Raw genomic sequence first — 18,698 nt, forward strand, 5'->3', positions numbered from 1 at the left:
ACTTGCTTTGGAACTAATAAACACTAAGCCTAGTAAGTATGGAGACTCATTAGGACAAAATTAATGAGAGTAACCCTTGCATCATAAGAAAGATGCCTTGTACTCCAGCAGTGTAATTTAGCTAGAATTTTGCCACTAAAACATCATAGTTTGCTATTTTTCAGGCTTTTGACATCCAATGGGATACCAAGATATCTGAAAGGAGTAGAGCTAGCCACAAAACCTGATATATATTTAAGATTTCTACTCTGCATCTTTGATTAACATTACCAAAATATATAGCAGTTTTGTCAGAATTGGCTTGCAGACCAATTCTAGTCTTAAATGCCTTCAAAGCCTTAACCAACAAACTAACAGAATGCTTATCACCTGCATAGAATAACATAAGATCATCAGCAAAAATGAGATGATTCAGAGCTAAATATCTACACCTCTAATGGAACTTGAATCCCCTTTTCCTGCCAATTTTCCTTAGTATCCTTGTCAAGTATTCCATGACTATGACAAACAGCAATGGAGACATTGGATCCCCCTGTCTAATACCTTTTTTCCCTTAGAAAAAGCTATTCAAACCACCATTGATCATGATTGAGAAAGTAGGAGTAGACACACACAACATAATCCAATTTCTAAATTGCTCAAGGAAACCTAAATCCTTTAACATAGCTTCAATAAAATCCCAGCTTATAGAACCATAAGCCTTCCTCAAATCCACCTTGATAGTGCATCTAGGTGCTTTACTCTTATCATTATAACCCTTAAGCATGTCTTGGCACACTAGAATATTGTCTAGGATAGATCTTCCAACAACAAAGGCCCCTTGACATGGGTCAATTAACCCAAAAATCACCTCTTTGAGTCTCTCACAAATCATCTTAAAGATCACCTTATAAATCACATTACAACAGGCAATTGGTCTATATTGAGTAACCTTACTAACACCCTTAACTTTGAGAATCAAAGTTAGAGTAGTAGCATTAATCTATCTGCCTTATGCAATTTTCCATTTTTAAAGAAATCCAAGACAGCTCTCACTATATTAGCACCCACTACATCCCAAGAAGCCTTGAAAAATTTACAGGAAAAGCCATCTAGGCTTGGATCTTTATCATCTTCAATACTCCACATTTCTGGTTTCACATTAGCTTCTCTAAACTACTTGCAAAGACCAGCACCCTACTCTGAAATCAAAATAGGACCTTCCTAGATGACACTCTTATGAACTCTGCTTGAAGCAGACCCAACTGTACCCAAAAGACCTGTATTATACTTCAAGAAAGCCTCACAAATCTTGCCAGGTTCAGTGACAACTACTCCATCATCTTCCATGATAGAATAGACATTACTATGCAATCTTCTCTTCCTAATGACATAATGAAAGAAGGCTGAGTTCAGATGATGAGTGTCATTTATGGCACTCTTAGGCTAGGTTTTCTTTGTAGTTTTATGTTCGTTTTTAGTCTTTTATGTCGTGTTTTTACATAATAATGCTTGTTTTGCATGTTTGTGTGTAAGTTTAGAGAAATGTGTGCTTATTGATGGTTTTCTTATTATTTTATTCATTTCTCGGTTATTTCTCTCGCTTCTTTGTTTCTTTGACTTGTTTTGTAGATGTGTCGAGTTTCCCGAGAATTAATTATCGAGGAGGAAGCTCGAGCGCATTCAAGGAAGTTGATGGAGCTAAGTTCGGGAATCCAAGCATGCAATTCAAGCTAGCTCCGCAAGCACAAGCACCATGGAAGCAATTTAATCTTCGAAGTAGCTTGACCTAGGCTATAGCTTGTACCTACTCATTCCTTTGGGTTCGAACCTTGACTTACTATATACTCGTATTAAGTTGGTCGAGTGTTTATAAATTTCGTTTGGCTCTAGGGAAGGGTAGAAAACGACCTACATTTTCCCTACGTCAAAATGGCGCCGTTGTCGGGGAATGATATTGGTGCTTTGTTATAGTTGTTGAGTCTATTTCATCCTTAATTGAAAATACAAAAAGATTTTTCTTTTTAGGCTACACTTGTAGTCGTGCTACTAATCATTTCTTTTGAGATTGTATGCATAGAGCACGTGGTCATTCACTAGTGTCATTTGATCCGGAGATTGAGAGAACTATTGCAAGGTTAAGGGTTGCTAGACGATCTTTGAGTTCTAGCACTTCAAGTGAAGAAGAACCACAACAAGAGGAACAAGCAAGAATGGGAGAAAATCCAAGGATGGCGTTCAAAGAATTAGGGATTCCGGTGCATATAGATTTGAGAGTGGGATTGCTCCACCTACAACACCGGCGAATGATTTTGAAATAAGGCCGACAATGATCACTTTGATAGAGAGGCGACAATTTAGTGGGGCCAAGCATGAAAGCCCACTAAATCATCTCAAGGAGTTCAAAAAATATTGCAATGCTATCAAGGTGAATGGAATTTCCCAAGAATTCATCCGCCTAAATCTTTTTCCCTTTTCCCTCATAGGGCGTGCCTTGGAATGGCTAGACAAGGAGGTCAAGCAGAATTGTCTAAGGACATGGGATGAAGTGACCAAGGAGTTTCTATCCCGTTTCTATCCACAAAAGAAAACGGCGGAGGCTAGAGTTTTGATTCAAGGTTTCAAGTAAAAGCCTAGTGAGAGCCTTTATGAAGCATGGGAGAGATACAAAGAGTATCAAAGAGAAAGTCCTCACCACGGAATCCCTACTTACCAAATTATTCAAATATTCTATGGAGGCCTTAGTCCTCAAGGGAAGTCATGTCTAGATGGAGGAGCTAGAGGTCCCATCATGAATAAAACGGAAGAGGAAGTGGTAGACATAATTGAAGATGTAGTGAGATACTATAGAGATTGGCAAGATGGAGAAAAGGAGTGAACTAGCAAGAGTAGCTATTCGGTGTACTCGGTTGATCATTTAAATGCAATCAACAATCTATCCTCACAAATGACAAACTTGGGGAAGGAAATGTCCGCTATCAAGGCGAAGTTGGAAAGTGCTACCTCCCAAGTTTCAAGTCTTCCCTCCCAATCTAAGGGGAGAGGTATGTCTTCTAATCCTCAACCCTCTCCCTCTTCTAGTAACATTCCTAGTGGATGCTTGTTTTGTGATGTTTGTGGACCGTATGATCATGATGCTTCTAATTGCCCTCTTGCATGTATGGATGTTTGTGATGATCAAGATGGAAATGTGAATGAGCATGTGAATTATGTGTCAAACAATAATGATTCTAGGTTTGAGAATCAAAGAGGTCAATGGAATAAGAATTACAACAAGTATGGAAATTTTGACAACTACAACCAAGGTGGTGGTAATAGGAACCATGGGAACCAAAATTCCCGAGGAAACTATAACAACCAAGGTTATAGTAGCCAAAATTAAAACCAAAATTATGGTAATCATAACCAAGGTTATGGTAACCATAATCAAGGTAGAGGTAATTGGAACAATCAAAATAGGGGAAATTTTCAAAGTAACTCTCAAAGGGGTCCTCACCCGGATTTGCTCCAAAGACCCAAAATGATAATTCCTTTGTCAATCCTCTTCTTCTTCTTCTTCTAGGACTAATTTGGAAGAAATCATTGAAAACCAAACAAAGTTGTTGAACACTTACATGGCCATAAGTGACAAGAAATTTAATGAAATGATGACTCATAATAAGATGCTTGAAAACCAAATTTCTTAACTTGCCAATGCTTTAAAAGACCAAGCTAGTCCTTCTTCTTTACCTTCCTAAGGCCTAGATCCTAAGAGACCCGTCAATGCTATTGTTACAAGGAGTGGTAAGGTTCTTGAGGAGAGTTTTCCTAGGAAGAGTGAGACCAAGGAGGCCACAAAGGAGGTTTTGGTAGAAGATGAGAGAGATGGTGCATCTTTGAGTGAGGTTAAGATTGAGAAACCTAGTGAGGTGAGAGTGGAGAAAGAAATTGTGAAACCCAAGCTTCCTTATCCACAAAAATTCATGAGACACAAGTTGGATGAACAATTAGAAGATTTATTGACATGCTCAAGAAACTTCACCTTTCTCTACCATTTACCAAAGTTGTCACCCAAATGCCCAACTATGCAAAATTCCTCAAAGACATTTTGAGAGGTAGGAGGACTTGTGATGTTGTAGAGACAGTGAACTTGACCGAGAATTGTAGTGCAATTATAATGAACAAGATGCCACCTAATCTAAAAGACCTCAGAAACTTTTCCATTCCTTGTGTCATTTACAAAATGCAAATCGAGAATGCCTTATGTGACCTAGGAGCTAGTGTTAGCCTTATGCCATATTCGGTGTACCAAAGACTTGAGCTAGGGGAACTCTTACCTACTAACATCACTTTGCAATTAGCCGATAGGTCAATTAAGTTTCCTAAGGGTAAGGTGGAGGATGTCCCTTTGAGGGTTGGTAAATTTGTTATTCCGGTGGATTTTGTGGTGCTTGAGATGGACGAATATGCTAGCATTCCTACCAGCTAGGAAGACCATTCCTTGCTATTTCGGGTGCTATGATAGATGTGAAGAGTGCTAAAATTTCACTCAAAGTAGGAGATGAGATGATAGAATTTGATTTGAATGATAGTATGAAGTATCCAAGTTCTTCTTTAGAAAATTACATGTTGATTGATTCTCTTGATCATATTGTGTCTTCCATGCATGAGCAATTGCTCACTTCTAACGATGCTCTTGAGAATGTTTTGTTGAGTAAGGAAAAGATAGGTGCTCCTAGCAAGGAGATGGCTTTGTATGAAGATGTGCTCAATGGAAGCCTTGAGGATGTTGATGAGCAAATGTGCATGAGCATTTCTAGCCAAGAAGTGTTGCAAGTGGCTACATCAAAGGAAGGTAAAGGTGTTCCTACGGTAGAGCTCAAACCTCCTCCATCACATCTTAGGTATGAGTTCTTGGGACCCAACTCCACCTTTCCCGTGATTGTTAGCTCTTCTTTGAGTGAGCGCCAAGCTCAAGAGTTGTGTGGTGTTTTGAGAAAGCACCAAAGTGATTTGGGTTATACCATTGATGACCTCAAAGGTATAAGCCCCGCTTTATGTACACATCACATAACCCTTGAGGAGGGTGATCTACCTTCTATTGAGAGGCAACGGAAGCTACATCCCCAAATAGGAGAGGTAGTGAAGAAGGAGATCACCAAACTTTTGGATGCGAGAATTATATTTCCCATCTCCAGTTCTAGGTGGGTCTCCCCCGTTCATGTTGTTCCAAAGAAGGGAGGCATGACCGTCGTCGAGAATGACAGAGGTGAGCTCATTTCGACGAGGACGGTCACGGGATGCAGGATGTGTATAGACTACAGACGTCTAAACACATCTACAAAGAAAGATCACTTCCCCCTTCCTTTCATTGATCAAATGCTTGAGAGACTAACGAGGCACAAGTTCTATTGTTTTCTTGATGGTTATTCAGGATTTTTCCAAATCCCTATCCACCCGGATGACCAAGAGAAAACAACCTTCACTTGTCCATATGGTACATTTGCCTATAGGAGAATGCCGTTTGGACTTTGTAATGCTCCCGCAACATTCCAACGATGTATGATGAGTATCTTTGGGGACATGTTGGAGGAGGAGATGGAAGTGTTTATGGATGACTTCTCCGTAGGAGGTGTTTCATTTGAGGCATGCCTTGAAAACCTTGAGAAATGTTTAGCAAGGTGTGAGAAGGTGAACTTGGTTTTGAAATGGGAGAAGTGTCATTTCATGGTGGAGGAAGACATAGTCCTTGGCCATAAGATTTCTCACAAGGGGATAGAGGTGGACAAAGCAAAAATTAAGGTTATTGAGAAGCTTCCACCTCCGGTTAATGTGAAAGGAATGAGATCTTTCTTAGGAAATGCCGGATTTTATAGAAGATTCATCAAAGATTTCTCACTCATTGCAAAGCCCCTCAATGATCTTCTTCAGAAGGATGCCGAGTTTGTATTTGATGATAAGTGTTTGGAAGCATTCAATAAGTTGAAGAAGGCTCTAATTTCTACTTCTATTGTTCAAGCCCCAAGATGGGATTTACCTTTTGAGTTGATGTGTGATGCAAGCGATTTGGCAATTGGAGGTGTCTTGGGACAAAGAGTAGAAAAGAAGCTCCATGTGATCTATTATGTCCAAGACTCTAAATGGTGCTCAAAGGAACTACACCACAACGGAAAAGGAAATTTTGGCTATTGTTCATGGTTTTGAGAAGTTCCGTTGTTATTTGTTGGGTTCCAAGACCATTATCTTCACGGATCATGCGGCTCTCAAGTACCTTTTTGCCAAGAAGGAGTCCAAGCCTAGGTTGATCCGGTGGGTGCTTGAACTTCAAACTTTTGACATTGAGATTAGGGATAATAGAGGAGCGAAAAATGTTGTGGCAGACAATCTCTCTCGCCTTGAGGATTCTCAAATCCATGATAATGGTTCTCCAATTGAGGATAGAATGATTGATGACTTCTTATATGCTATTGAGGCAAAAGAGCTCCCATGGATTGCTGACTTAGTGAACTTTCTTGCATGTGGGGAGTTTCCACCTTCCTTTTCTAAGAATCAACGAAAGAAGCTCAAGAGAGAGGCAAGACACTGTTTGTGGGATGATCCCATCTTGTACAAAGAGGAGTTGATGGTTTACTTAGGCATTGTGTTCCAAATGAAGAGGTGCCTAGTGCTTTGAAGATGTTGTGGTACCTGGTTTTTAGTGGACAAAGATTAGTCTATAAAGGTTCCACTTAAGTGTCTGATAAGACTTATAAACAAAACTTAGAGTCGCCACCTTATTTTTAACCGAATATGGACGGATTTTAAAACAGTCAATTTTAAGAAATAAAACTAAAAAAAATAAAAAATTAACTGTTAACTCCATAAAGATAAATAAGGCACAGGGTTCGAGGTTTAGGTTAAGATAATCGAACGTCTGGAACTCGTCTTCCCTTCCGTTTTAAGGAACGGGCTCTTACTATTGCGTTGTTAAAAATCAAGTTTTAAAACATGTTAATCACACAATAAAAATGATATAATAATTAATATAAGGTAGGTTTGAGCACCAAAGTTGCACTACATACCGATAATAGTGAGATTTTGAATTCACTCACGGATCAACACCTTCGTAGTTCGGACAGATGCCATGTTTTAAATAACCAATTCCATTGGGTTTTTAATTTGGGTAGTTGACATAAACGTCATTTTTTGTAAGTGAGATCTTAGTGATCTTTGACGGTTTCACTTATAAAAGTAAAATGAACCACCTTGGTTGAGGAAAATCACCCCGATTAGTGATCACCAAAAATGTCTTTTGAAGAAGACAATTCAACAAATGCGTCCCAGTTGACGACTTTTTTAGTGGATCAAGGTATTTTTTGGAGTGAAACTGTAAGGGTTCACTGTATAATCTCACTTTGGGTTTAAAAACACTCAAGGGTAATTTTTGTAAGGTTTTAAGGTTATGTGTTTAGGCTTAATGGAATTGACCAAGTAAAACACGACACCTATCAAGGCCTTTCTTCCAAATAAAAGGGAACAATAAACTATTTAATCATATCCGATTGTCAAATAATCCATCGGGTAATTATAATGGGATATAAGATTATTTTTATGGAGATGGATAATTATTACAACCTTATACAACTAAATAGTTAATCTTAACCTCATGTTTGGAAATGAGGCCATAACCTTATATTAACTATCATTAATTATTAAAACAAACAAGCAAAGTTACGATTCATTCTTGTGTCGTGAAAGGGTTTGAAATAAGAAGGTTCACAAAATTATAAAAGATTTTAAAGTTTGTTAAAACTCTTATTTCTGAAGTCATATTAAAATAAAATTAAAGTCCTTAAGACATCACTTATTTCAAAAGTCATTTTTTAAATAATATTAAAGATTTTTTTTAAAAAAAACAACATTTTGAATTAAAGTTTTTTAATAACTCTTATTTCTAAAGTCATCTTTAAAATAAGATTAAAGATTTTAAAACATTTTTTTAGAATTCTAGATTGTGAAAAAACTCTTATTTCTAAAGTCATCTCTAGATAAAATTAAAGTTACTGAAAACTCTTAATAATTAAAGTTCTATAAATATAAATACATGATATAGTGTAATATAGGTTCCATGACACCATTAGTTTCTTGAAAATAAATTAATACAATTTTTTTTAAAAAAAAAAACAATTAAGAGAAAAACATGCCTATTTCATCTCTTTGATACTTTAAACTAAAAAAATCATTAAAAATCATTAAAAATCATAGAAAAATCGAAAATATTATTGTGAGATACGGTTGGAAAGCTCTTGAAAATTTCTATCACTTGAGCTAAAGAAATAGAACTACTTTTGGACGTAAGGGTTGTTTTATAGGCCATCTTTGGGACGTGGTAAGTAACTCTTCACTCTTGAACATCCTTTACATAAACTCTTAATTCCTTAGGTCTTTAAGCTCACTTTAAGAAGGAGATTATTCTTATAAATATATCTTAAACAAACACGTGAATGTGTTAACCTTTTATATTTAAAATGCATTAGAAAGAGATGCCATGCAAAATGCAATTAACCCCCCCTCTTTTATTACCTATCACCTCACCAATAGGCTTGGCTTTCTAATGTGGAGTAACGAAAGATTTAGGGATAATTTAGCACCTAATATCGTCATTACCCCTATTGGTAACATCACATGGAAACAAACACATTAGTTAGCGTAATAATAATAATTAAGGAAATTAAGAAAGGAATAAAGATAATACCTTGAGCTAGAAGTAGCAATTTTTTGGATAACCCTTCTTGCTTATCAAGGACTAAAAGATGATAACTCCCTAATTAAAGTGAAATAAAAGAGACTAGGTTATATTTTTTGGAATTTTGAGATATTAAAAGAAATTAGTGCAAAATAAAGCTAATGAACTTTTTTTTTTTGATTTTTGATTATAGAAAATAAACTTGAAGAATAAAACTAAATCTTGAGAAATAATTTTTTTTTTTTTTTTTTTTTTTTTTTTTTTTTTTTGGTTTTAATATAGAATAGGAATACTTGAACAATTATGCTAATTTTTTAACAAAGATGAAATAACAACAATACTTGAACTTAAAATATTTTTTGTGTTTTTTTTATAGGAATTGAAGATAGTAATAATACTTAAATAAAATAACAACTTAATTATATGATGCTTTTATAAGCTAATAACTTAAAAATAAAGCTAAATTAGAGAGATTTTAAGTAAAGCAAAAGATTAGAGGAGAATTTTTTAGAGAGAATTTTTAGAGAGAGAATTAGTTGGAAATTTTTTTTTTCAAAATGAGAAAATTAGGGGGGTATTTATAGGAAAATAAAGGGGTTAATTTGTAAATAAAAAAAGTAAATAAAATATAATTCAAGGATTATAAAGGTAAATATCAAGATTTTGGTAATAATGAGAATCTTGATATTAAATTCTTTCGTTTTATATGAAACAAACTACTTATCTGTTTTGCAACACTTAAACTGATAAAATAAAGAAAATTGTAATTAAATCAGACTCCAATATTCATATAATAAAAAGGCTCTAAAATGCCATGGTATTACAAAAAATAAAATATATAACCAAGTCATGTCACAACTCAAAAGTACTCACATGGTATACGTATGGCAGAGTGCTTAAATTTATTTAGTGACTATTATACTCACCAAGGTACTAAAACAATACTTATAAAATAAATATCTCCCTAAGATGTCAGCTCTGAAAGTTACACAAAGACATTAGGTTACAATACTAGTGGGGGTGGACAAAATATTTTCATAGCTTAAATAAAATAAAATAAAAAAATAACCCTTGCCCTTATTAGACAGTACATATAAATTTACCCAAGAACATTTAACCATACGACAAAATCTTATACATACGAGCATTACAAACAATGACCCTTACTAAAAAAAAAGTAAGTAATGTAAATCATATAAAGTCATATAAAAATTAATGTGGTCAGAGTAAAAACATACTATGTAAAACCATATAACAAAAATTTGACATGGTTAAGAGTAATAATTATTAAGTTATTAAGTCATACAACATAAATTTAACGTGGTCAAGAGTAATATATATCCCTTAACCAAACGACTTCTTTTTTTTAAAAAAGAACTCTTATCCTGTCATACCCTACTAAACACAAATTTATATCTATCATAGTCGTATTATTTCACCATTGATGATGGCAAGATATAAAATTAGATCAAAACAAATTGAAGAAAAGAGAAGAAAGAAAAGAAAAAAAAAACAAACAGTCCACTAAGGGGACATGATCCCCAAAAATAGCTTCACAATAATAAAGGGGAGTGTAACTGATTGCTACAAGCCTACACCACTATTGTTGCTCCACGAATTGATACAAGCTTAAGTTGTTATTCTAACTTCATGCATTCACATTTCTGCTACAAACTCACGTTAACACTGTAGCCTCATGCATTCCTATCTCAACTCACATTATTACTGTAGCCCCTTGCATTCCTATCCTCACAATATGAATGATCTCTGCCACTCCATGAGTTGATATACTTTACAGTCCATATTATACTCCAACAGCTAACAAAAATATACTGTGCTTCCTTATATATTCCAGCCATTATCAGCCTGCTTTACTCTTATCCACATAAACGTTTCCCATTGATATATGATTATTGATTCAATGGATCCGAATTGATATTTATTGGATCCTAATATTAATAGTGGGGGATAAAAAAAAGTAGCATTATTTCAGTCTGCGGTAAAAAAAAAAAAAAATTAAATAAAAGGAGGTCCCTTGTGTACTGTGACATGTAGTACCTCTTTAGGTGTGGGAATGTTCATCATTCTCCTACATTGGTTGGGCATGAGTCTTTAGAGTAGTGGACTTTATAGGTAAGCTGGCCAAATAATAGAGTATTGCACAAATTGTAAAATCACTAGATAAAATAAAAAACATACTCTAACAGTCTAAGTGAACATACCAATATACTTACTATATTCTAAAGGAGTAAACAATGCTTGTTTATAAAGAAAATGACATATTTCCCTGGCGAGACAAAAAATATTGTACTTTATACTATACGATTATTATACATACATGTATAAAAATATAGTATAAATTGCCTACTTTTTAATATAAAAAGAAAATTACCCTTATCCAAAATCTCCACTCACCACTTATTTCTTATCTTCTTCCATATCCTTCCTTACCCAAAAAAACCAAACAAAAACCACCATTAATTTCGGCCACCATGTTTCAAGATAACCAAGAAGATCAACCTGTCTTTACTTTTGAGGAAGACATGAGGATGATACGGGTGTACTTCATGTACAATGTGGGGCTAGTGGTCCTCCTAATGGTTGCATTAATTTACTTGCTAATTCACAAGTAAAGCCCGAAAATTACTTCGATGGAGCAGGGTAAAAATGCATGTGGTGTTAGCTGTACTTCAATATTTTGTAATTTAGTAGCTTAGAAGTACAAATTGTAACATGTATTTTGGAAATTACGAATAAAAATCATTATTATTACTCGTTTTCTTTGTTTTAAATAATAATAAAAAAAGTCATTAAGTTTATAAAAATATTTAGAAAAATAATAATAGTTATTTACAAAAACAATAAAGATAATAATAGTAATAATTACAAAAGTAGGATCAAAATTTGGTGTCTACAGATGTGCCACTCGGATTCTAGTGGTGACCATATCCGTGTTTCTAAAACCGCCACTAAGATTCTTCAAAGTGGTTTATGGTGGCCACATCTCTTCAAGGATTTCATGGGGTTTTGTTAAGTCATGTGATCATTGTCAACGAGTTGGGAATATCTCCAAGCAAAATGAGATGTCTCAACAACCTATTCTTGAGTTGGAAGTATTCCATGTGTGGGGAATTGATTTCATGGGACCGTTTCCCTCGTATTTTGGAAACTAATATATTCTTGTGGCGGTGGATTATGTGTCTAAATGGGTTAAGGCCATTGCTTCTCCAACAAATGACCACAAGGTGGTAATGAAATTGTTCATAAAGATCATCTTTCCAAGGTTTGGTGTACCTAAAGCGGTGATAAGTGATTATGGTTCTCATTTTATTCACAATGCCTTTCAAAAGATGTTGCAAAAGCATGATGTTCATCAACGATTTGGTCTTCCATATCATCCTCAAACAAGCGGCCAAGTCGAGGTTTTCAATCGTCAAATCAAGTTAATTCTTGAGAAGACGGTTGCAAGGAATAGGAAGGATTGGTCGGACAAGTTGGATGATGCTCTTTGGGCCTATAGAACGGCTTTCAAGAAACCTATAGGTACCATTCCATACCGCCTAGTCTATGGAAAATCATGTCATCTCCCGGTAGAACTCGAACACCGTGCTTTGTGGGAAATCAAGAAGATAAACTTTGATTTGGCAAGTGCGGGGGAGAAAAGGTGGTTAGATCTTCATGAGTTAGAGGAGCTTCGACTTGATGCTTACGATTGTGCTAGTACTTACAAAGCTCATTCCAAGGAAACTCATGACAAGCTTATTGAGAAGAAAGAGTTTTGTGTAGGTGACAAAGTTCTTCTCTACAATTCCAAGATGAAGTTGTTTCCCGGAAAGCTCATGTCAAGATGGAGCGGTCCTTACTTGGTTCAAAATGTCTTTCCTAGTGGTATTGTAGAAATTTCAATGATGGATTCTTCATCTCCGTTTAAGGTCAATGGCCATCGACTTAAGAAGTATTTCGATGGTGCTTTTGTTGGCCTAATTCACATATTGCTTCTCCGAAAACCACCTTAATAGGTGGAGAACGTTGAGCTAAGACGTTAAACAAGCGCTTCCCGGGAGGCAACCCGGTTTTCTAACCCTTTCTTTTGATGGGGCATCCCGACAATTATATACCTGCTAATCTGATGCCCGCTTCTTCAGACGTGGGTGCTTATGGGACTTCTGTTTCGCCGCGAGATGCCGAGTCTACCTCTGACAACTTCCTTTTTCTAGGAGGATTTTTTCAACAAATGTCAGCTGTATTAGTATTACATCGCCTCTTTGAAAGGAAAGGTACTTGTTGTCGATTCAATGTGGGATAGTCCCTACAGGATAGGAGTTCACCCAGGGAGTTTGGGTTCTCTCTTACATCTAACCTAGGCAAGTATCTTGGTGTTCCATTACTCCGGTTTCGACATAACAAAGCTTGCACTGTCTTTTCGCCCAGTCAAGTAGTACAACAGCTGTATCTTATAGCCCGGCGCGGCGGGTTGCCTTTTGAATTCAGTAGATAGAGGAAACTCTTAGATAGATAAGGAGTAGGTGAGTGAGTCCTCAGTGACCTGAGCGATTTCGATCACCTAGCAGGCTTTTTATTTAGTAGGCTCTTATTCCGCATGAGAGACTCCTTGCATCTACTCCCTGGCAAGCTGCATGTCCTAGCTAAGAATCTATGCAAGGGAATTGGCGGGAAAGGCTCTATCGCCTATGACGAGGTAAGCCCGTAGGTACCTGTGCAGGTAAGGCGTCGGTCGGTCCGGGATGCTGGCTTCAGGCGGTTACCTCAATGGTCGTCTTCTCCTGTTACGAGTGTGACTTCTGTCAAGAGTCGCAAATTATGGACTCCCCTACTTCGCATGGAGTGGGATATATTCTCTCTATGCGTGTGGGATCGAGCCGGAGAACTTGGAAATCGCGAACCTGCTGCTCGCTCGTGGCTTGTGCTAATGCGACTCGGGAATGAGGGAAGACTACTTGCTCTGCCACATGGATTGGCCAGGGTCTTCTTCGGCCTTCACTTTCGCTTAGGCCCGAGCCAAGTCAGTGGGGGGCCCTGTCGGGCTCCTCCCCCCCCCCCAAAAAAAAAACAAACGGGATCTTTCCTCCAGGCAGTCTTCAGTCTCTCCAGTTTAAGTTCTAGGGTCGGCTTCAAAACCGTACGTGGAGCTTCCGCCTCATACGGCTCCTCTAGGGATGGAAGTAGGCCCAGCCCAGGCTTGTGCGGTTAAGTGCCTATCGACAACACGGAGACTTGTATATGCCATCTAAAACGAGCGACGCGACGGGGGTAACAAAATATAGCAGCACGGCGGTCCCTTATTTTCCTTAAAAAACAGGAAAAAAGGGACACATCGGCAAGAAAACCGCAAGAACGGCCCTGAGAAAACCGAATTCGCCCCAACCTCGAATTCGGATTTTCGAAGGTGGGATCAATCTTTATTGAGGGCGGACTATGTCTCGCGTCCAGTCGGACAGCTGGTAAGGAGATCGAGGGGATGTGTAAGCGGGTGGAGAACCATTCGGCTTCGGAATCTTTGGCGGCGGAGAGGTGGGCTGACTACCCGCACGCGTCGTTCCCCAATAGACTTATTGGAGGGTCCCATTGGCGTGCATCCAGCTGAGGAAGGCCTTCAAGTCGAGCTTCTAAATTTCCCCCGGCTCTTCGGCCTACCACCGCCTTTCTTGAAAAAGAAAGTTGAGCTTTTTCAATTGAAGCTAATGCTGTGCTGTCCTTCCCTTGAAAAAGAGAAAGCGAGGACTTTTTTTTTTAGCTGCTGGCCTAAACAAAAGAGATTAGTCTCTTGATCGATCGATTGATTGGATCGAAGTACGAAGAGGTTTATTGAAGTGTTAGATCAGCCCAAGACTAGTGTAAGTTAGTGTCGTTAAATACAGATTTTATCAAACTAATGAAACAAAACCAGCTATCTCCCGTTGCTATTCCTAAATCCGACCTCGATCAGTATCTCATCAAATGAACATTTCTCTAAGCTTATCCTGTAGGATATACGTCGTTTGAAAGCTGCTTCAAGGATCCAACGAATAGCTAAGGTTTGTTGACGATCCCTGGCTACAATCCCGGGGACATCATAAATAGTACCTGCTACTCTTACTTTTTCTTTTTCTATTCTTTCCATTTCTTTTATTTTTGAGAACTTTTCTTATTTCTCTTTGTTTTCTTGATTTTAGGTACCTTGAGATTGAATTGATAATGATTTCCAACAATTTCGGTGATTCTTCAAGGTTTCGTTCATGAGGTTTGGGTGAACAAAGGTGAAGAAGTTTGATGATCAAATGCGTTCTCGTGTTTGCATTATCATGAATTTTTATTCATGGCCGAGTGATTTTTGAAAACTTTTTGCGTAATTTTTAAACAATCGATCATGATGCTCGTTAGCACTGATGAGAGCGCAAGCACGAGAGTGTGCACTAGAGAAAAAATTGACCCCCTAGGCCTTGGTTGGTGCACACGCACCATATGGCTGCACATGCGCACCAACAGGGTCAGATTTTCCGAGCAAAAAATTTCCTCCCAAGGCTTTGGATGGTGCGCACACACCATAGGTTGCGCGCGCACCAAGGGGGTCAGCAATTTGGCTCGTTTTAGTGCAAAAATCAAGAAATTTCAGCCTCCTCATGCCTTCACCTGGTGCGCACGCACCATCTGGTTGCGCGCACGCACTAGGTAGGTCAGAGGTTGGCTCTTTTTTATGTGCCTTCGAGCAAATTTCAGCCCCCCATATACCATGGCTGGTGCGCACGCACAAAGGGGTGTGTGCGCGCGCACCAGCCATGGAAGCCCAGCCCCCTCATTTCGTGCCCATCCTCACAAAAACCCCCTCATACTCTCTTTCCCTCTCCCCAATTTCACCCCTCACTTCCCCTTTTCACTCCTCTCTCATCTACGTCCTTCCAAATCCTTTGCAAATTCATCTAATTACACATTTTAATGTCATTCTCCACAAATTACATAAACACATAATCAAATCCTTTCAAAAACAACAAAAAATTTCAGAAATTTCGAATTTAAAATTCGAAAATTGGGCATATTTCAAAATTTTGGGGTTTTGATTTTTGTGCTTGGAATTTGATTTTGGGTGTTCTAATTGGTCTACTTTTAAATTGTACAATTTTCAAGTGATTTAAAGCTTCATTGAGGTATAATTTCTCACTCTTTAGTCATCTTCTTTCTCATTTTTTAAGCTTGAAACCCTTGTTTTTGCTTTCATGGTAGAACTCCATTGTTGGTTCTTTTTGCTTGTGTTTTGTGTTGAATAATGTTATTGGATGATAATTTGAAGCTTTTTCATGATGAATTTGTATACTTGCTTGAATCCTTGAATCACCATTGTTGGTTATTTTCTCTCTCATGGGTATTTTATATGATAACTTCATTTCTTTGATAATTCAATGTTTTGGGATTAATTTGCTCATAATGATTCATGATTTGGTCTTTTGTGTCCAACTTTGCCTTTGATTCATGACTAGTTGCTTCAAACTTTTGTTTCTATATTCATGGCATAGTTCATGTGTGACCATTTCTTGTTTCATTTTTGATTAGATTATATTTGTGCTTGATTCTTGAGCAATTTCTTATGAATATTCTTGAACAATGATAATTGTTAATGGATTGCTCATGAATTGCTTTGCTTCTTGTAGATGGCCCCTATACGTCAAAAGAAGCGTGCTAGATCAAGCTCAAGTAAAGCTCGGCACGTTGTTCCACCTCTTCCCGAGGTGGTAGAAACGTTTGGCATTGAATTTTCCAAGGAAATGCATTGGGATCGGTTCAAGCAACTTACCAAGATGAAGCTTAAGTCGAAAAGATTCTATGATCAAGCAACTACCAAGTTACTTGGAATTGATGATGACGTCTGCCTCCTAGCCAAGAACCTCGGTCTTTTGGAGTTCTTGGATTTGAGTGCCTCTACCTATGCTAGGGTGACTTATGAGTTTCTAACATCCCTAGAAGTGGTCCGTGAGACAAGTGGTGACTCTTCAAGAACGTTGACCTTTGAACTATTCAACAATGATCATCGGTTGTCGGAGTCACAACTTTGTTCTTATTTCCGGTTTCCTTGGGTCGTTGATGAAGACCATCTTGTCTATCTGGCTAATGGTAAAATGACTAGTGACCATGGGTATGACGAACTCCGATGGTGGCGGCGTATCTCTGAAGAAGGGAAATATGAGCCTCAAACTTCTAAATCCGCATCGATCGTACATCCGGCTATGAGATACTTTAACTGTATTCTCACCTATGCCCTTTGCTCAAAAGACTCATTAGGAGCCATCTCCCGTGAGGAGCTTTGTTGGCTTTGGATAGCCAACCAAGAGTCGCATGAGCTCGAGCTTGTAGATTTCATACAACACTTGATCAATCGGTTCCTAGACATCCGAGATGGGATTTCCCTTTCGGGGAGCATCCAAATAGGGGGAATGATCTCTATCCTCGCCCTTTGCCTCAACGACTCATATAAAGATTTGCTCTGCGAACTCCCTCCGATAGTCGACCCTCGGGAGAAGACACCTTCTTATTTCCTCAATATTTATGCTCTTGTAAACCAAAAATTCATTGATCGTACCAAGAGGCGTGATATTTTCATATGGAAGGTATCCCGAGTGAAGGATTGGTTCTTGATTCCGAGCAAGGAGACTACCAACCGTAAGACGAAGAAGGATTCATTGACTTGGAGACCTCCAAGGTGCAACATTGACCCCTCTCTTCGGCGGAAGACTAACCATACAAGAACTGCTTCCAATGATGTTATCTCGACGTATTTCCAAGCCTTGCCCCCGGTTGAACGGGGAGGTACTCTTACCCCTCCTTCTATTTCTTCTTCTACATTTGATTTATCTACTATACATGCCAAGTTAGACTCCATTACTAATGTTTTGTATTCCATGCCTTTGGGGCGGGATTTGTCTCTTGGCTATGATTTCCATGCCAATCAAGTGTATGACTATCATGTGAGGAGGGGGGAGATTGACCCTTACTTGAACTATCCATACCTGTCGGTCCAACAAGGACCTATCCCTCAATGGGAACCCTTTGACCCAACCGTCGGACCTAGACCTTGTTACCCTTATTGGGAGGGTCCTCATATCCATCCTAGTGCTATCATGGGCACCACCCCGGCCACTTACGATTATAAGCGGCCAGGTGGATGCGATTATACTTATGATCCCGCAAACCCTATGCCTTTCCCGGACCTCGAGACTTTTGGTAGGTGGGGTAAGTCGGGCGAGCCGGTCTTGGATGATTGGTCTCATTTCTTCGCGGTTGATCGTGCTAGGAGGGAGGGGAGGTTAAGGGGAAAGGCCCCCGTGGAGGTGAGTGAAATGGCTAGCTCGAGTCATGTCTTAGAGACCGGTGAGGGGAGTTCACACTCTACCCCTTACCATAGTGCGGAGTGAGACTATCGTGACTACCCCCCTTTCTTATGTGGTTTATATGTTGTTCTCTTTTTGCCTATATGTTATTAGGATTAGAGTTTGGAGGGTAGTTCATTTCAAGCTTGGGGGTGATTTATGTTGTTTGTGTGCTTCACCGTTCCCCCCATCGCTTTTGTAGTTCACTCTGGGTCTCTTTTACTTGTTGGTATTGATCACTGTTTATCTCTTGCTTCTCTGATGATGATGATGATGTATTTCTGATGGTTTCTCTGCTCCAATTCCCGGGATTGTTGTTTGTTTCACTGATTGTTGTATGATGTGTTTCGCTGCTTCATGATGACTATGCTTTTTGATGATTGTCTGTTGTATTGCTTCTTGATTTTGCTTCCTGATATCGTTTTCTAATCTTGTTCCTGATGTTTCTACTGCTATCATATATTACTGTTTCCTATTGAGTACATATCTCTCTTTTATATCTTTCTTTTATTTTGTCTTGAAGTTACTAACATTTTTCTTTATATATAGTCTATTTTCTTTCTCATTTTGCCTTGTAGCTTGTGCTATGGATTATTGGTGCTCCATGAAGGTGGTTGTTCTTTCACCTTAATTGATATAGCATAGCTTCGATGCCCGGT

At 38.2% G+C, this 18,698-nt stretch overlaps 1 non-coding gene across 1 annotated transcript; it reads right to left on the reverse strand.

Annotated features, from left to right (window-relative positions):
• Positions 1-2,576: 2,576 nt before the first annotated feature.
• On the reverse strand, positions 2,577-2,682 carry LOC145590305 (small nucleolar RNA R71). Its single transcript, XR_014101937.1, has one exon. It is a non-coding gene; the product is annotated as a small nucleolar RNA R71 (small nucleolar RNA).
• Between the last annotated feature and the right edge of the window lie 16,016 nt (positions 2,683-18,698).

This window comes from Chenopodium album, chromosome 17 (assembly GCF_948465745.1).
Source record: "Chenopodium album chromosome 17, dcCheAlbu1.1, whole genome shotgun sequence".
Lineage (NCBI taxonomy): Eukaryota > Viridiplantae > Streptophyta > Magnoliopsida > Caryophyllales > Amaranthaceae > Chenopodium > Chenopodium album.